The 3363-nt window shown below is 68.5% G+C and overlaps 1 pseudogene; it reads left to right on the top strand.

Annotated features, from left to right (window-relative positions):
- Nucleotides 1-202: 202 nt before the first annotated feature.
- LOC135535908 (alpha-protein kinase 1-like) lies at nt 203-3195 on the top strand (annotated as a pseudogene).
- The last annotated feature ends 168 nt before the right edge of the window (nt 3196-3363 follow it).

The raw sequence follows: 3363 nt of genomic DNA on the forward strand, positions 1-3363 counted from the left end.
TTACTGCTGCTGCTGTGATCTGCTGCTGCTCTGCTGCTGCTGCTGCTGGCAGCTGCATGCTGCTGCTGCTGCTGCTGCTGCTGCTGCTGCTGCTGGCCAGCTGCATGCTGCTGCTGCAGCTGCGTGCTGCTGCTGCTGAGCTACTGCAACTGCTGCTGCTGCTGCTGCATGCTGCTGCTAGCAGCTGGCTGGCAACAGCAACATGCTGGCTGCTGCGAGGTCTGCTGCAACTGGCAGCTGCTGCTGCTGCTGCCTGGCAGCGGCTGCTGCGGCAGCAGCAGCTGCTAACGGCTGCATGCTGCTAGCGCAGCAACAGCAGCGGCAGCAGCGGCGGCAGCAACGCGCAACAGCGGCAGCAGCAACAGCGGCAGCAGCAACAGCAGCAGCAGCGGCAGCAGCAGCAGCAGCAGCTGACAGCAACGGCAGCAACAGCAGCAGCAACTGAGCGGCGGCAACAGCAACTAGCGGCAACAGCAGCAGCAACAGCAGCAGCGGCGGCAACAGCAGCAACGGCAGCATCAGACAGCGGCAGCAACAACAGCAGCGGCAACAGCGACACGGCAGCAACAGCGGCAGCAGCAGCAGCAACAGCAGCAGCAGCTGGCAACAGCGGCAGCAGCAGCAGCAGCAGCGCAACGACAGCGAGCAGCAGCAACAGCAGCAGCAGCAGCGGCAGCAACAGCAGCAACAGCAGCAGCAACAGCAGCAGCAGCAACAGCAGCAGCAGCGGCGGCAGACAGCAACAGCAGCGGCAGCAGCAACAGCAGCAACAGCGGCGGCAACAGCAGCAACAGCGGCAGCAACAACAGCAGCGGCGACGGCAGCAGCAGCAGCGGCAGCAACAGCGGCAACAGCAGCAGCAGCAGCGGCGGCAACAGCAGCAGCAACGGCGGCAGCAGCAGCAGCGGCAGCAACAGCAGCGAGCGGCAGCAGCAGCAGCAGCGGCGGCAACAGCGGCGAGCAACAGCAGCAACAGCAACAGCAGCAGCAGCAGCAACAGCGGCGGCAGCAGCGCAGCGGCGGCGACGGCAGCAGCAGCGGCAACGGCAGCGGCAACAGCGGCAACGGCGGCAGCAGCAGCGGCGGCAGCAGCAGCAGCGTGACAGCGGCAGCAGCGGCGACAGCAGCGGCAACGCAGCAGCAGCAACAGCGGCAACAGCGGCAGCAGCAGCGGCGGCAACAGCAGCAGCAGCGGCAACGGCGGCAGCAGCAGCAGCAGCAGCGGCGGCAGCAGCAGCAGCAGCAGCGGCGGCAGCAACAGCAGCAGCGGCGGCAGCAACAGCGGCGGCAGCGGCGGCAACAGCAGCAGCAGCAGCGGCAACAGCAGCAACGGCGGCGGCAGCAACAACAGCAGCTGGCAGGCAGCAACGGCAGCGCGGCGGCGGCAGCAGCGGCGGCGGCAGCAGCAGCAACGGCGGCGGCAACGGCAGCAACGCGCGGCGGCGGCAGCAGCAGCAGCGGCGGCAACAGCAGCAACGGCGGCAGCGGCAGCGGCGGCAACAGCGGCAGCGGCAACAGCAGCAGCTGGCGGCAGCAGCAGCGGCAGCAGCAGCAGCAGCAGCGGCAGCGGCAGCAGCAGCAGCGGCGGCAGCGGCAGCAGCAACAGCGGCAGCAGCAGCCAGCAGCGGCAGCAGCAGCAGCAGCAGCGGCAGCAGCAGCAGCGGCAGCAGCAGCGGCAGCGGCAGCAACAGCGGCGGCTGACGGCAACAGCGGCGGGCGGCGGCAGCAATAGCAACAGCGCTGCTTGGCTGTTGGCTGTAGCGGCGGCGGCTGACCGGTACGGCCGGCGGCGGCAGTATAACCGAGCGTTGCAACAGCGGCGAACGGCGGCGGCAGCAACAGCAGCAGCAACAGCGGCGACAACAGCAGCAGCGGCGGCAACCCAGCAGCGGCGGCGGCAGCAGCAGCCGGCAGCAACAGCGACGGCAGCAGCGGCGGCTGGCCGGCGGCAACAGCAGCGGCAACAGCGGCGGCGGCGGCAGCAGCAGCAGCGGCGGCGAGCAGCGGCGGCCAGCGCTGCTCGCGGCAACAGCAGCAGCAGCGGCAGCAACAGCAACAGCAACGCAGCGGCAGCGGCAGCAGCGGCAGCAACAGCAACAGCAGCACGCGGCAGCAACGCAGCGGCGGCAGCAGCAACAGCAGCAGCAACAGCAGCAGCGGCAGCAGCAGCAGCAGCAGCGGCAGCTGCAGCAGCAGCAGCGGCGGCAGCAGCGGCAGCAGCAGCAGCAGCAGCGGCGGCAGCAGCAGCTGGCAGCAGCAACAGCAGCAGCAGCAGCGGCAACGGCAGCAGCAACAGCGGCGGCGGCAGCAGCAGCAGCAACGGCAGCAACAGCAGCAGCAGCAGCAACAGCAACAGCGGCAGCAGCGTGCGGCGGCAGCAGCAACAGCAGCAGCAGCAGCGGCAGCAGCAACAGCGGCAGCAGCAGCAACAGCAGCAGCAGCAGCAGCAGCAGCGGCAACGTCAGCAGCAGCAACAGCAGCAGCACGGCAGCAGCAGCAGCAGCGGCAGCGGCAACAGCAGCAGCAGCGGCAACAGCAGCAGCGGCAGCAGCAACAGCAGCAGCAGCAGCAGCGGCAGCGGCAGCAGCAGCAGCAGCAGCAACAGCAGGCAGCAGCAGCAGCAACAGCAGCCGGCTGGCAGCGGCAACAGCAGCGGCAGCAGCAGCAACAGCGGCGGCAACGGCAGCGGCTGCAGCAGCAGCAGCAACGGCACAGCGCGCAGCAGCAGCAGCGGCAGCGGCGGCAGCAGCAGCAGCAGCGGCAGCGGCAGCAACAGCGGCAGCAGCAGCGGCAACGGCGGCAGCAGCAGCTGCTGCTGCAGCAGCGGCGGCAACAGCAGCGGCGGCTGACGCGGCAGCAACGGTGGCAGCAGCAGCAGCAGCAACGGCAGCAGCAGCTGCTGGCAGCAGCAGCAGCAGCAGCAGCGGCTGCGGCGGCAGCAGCAGCGGCGGCAGCGGCAGCAGCAGCGAAGCTGCTGCTGCCTTGCTGCTGCTGCGCAGCAGCAGCCTTAGCTGCTGCTGCTGCTGCTAACAGCAGCAGCGACGCTGCTGCTGCTGGCAGCGCTGGTGGCAACAGCGGCAACCTTGCTGCCGCCAGCCTTTGCTGCTGCTGCTTAGCAGCTGCTGCTACTGCTGCTGCTGCCAGCCGGCAACGCCTGCTGCTGCTGCTGCTGCTGCTGCTGCTGCTAGGGTTTGGGTGTGGTGCATTGACATCGTGTCTCTCCTGCTGTTCTGTGTTGCGCTATCGACTACTGCTACTGCTGCTGCTACAACTGCTGCTGCTACTGCTACTACTACTGCTACTGCTACTACTACTACTACTGCTGCTACTGCTACTACTGCTACTACTGCTACTACTACTACT

Source organism: Oncorhynchus masou, unplaced genomic scaffold (assembly GCF_036934945.1).
Source record: "Oncorhynchus masou masou isolate Uvic2021 unplaced genomic scaffold, UVic_Omas_1.1 unplaced_scaffold_5308, whole genome shotgun sequence".
Lineage (NCBI taxonomy): Eukaryota > Metazoa > Chordata > Actinopteri > Salmoniformes > Salmonidae > Oncorhynchus > Oncorhynchus masou.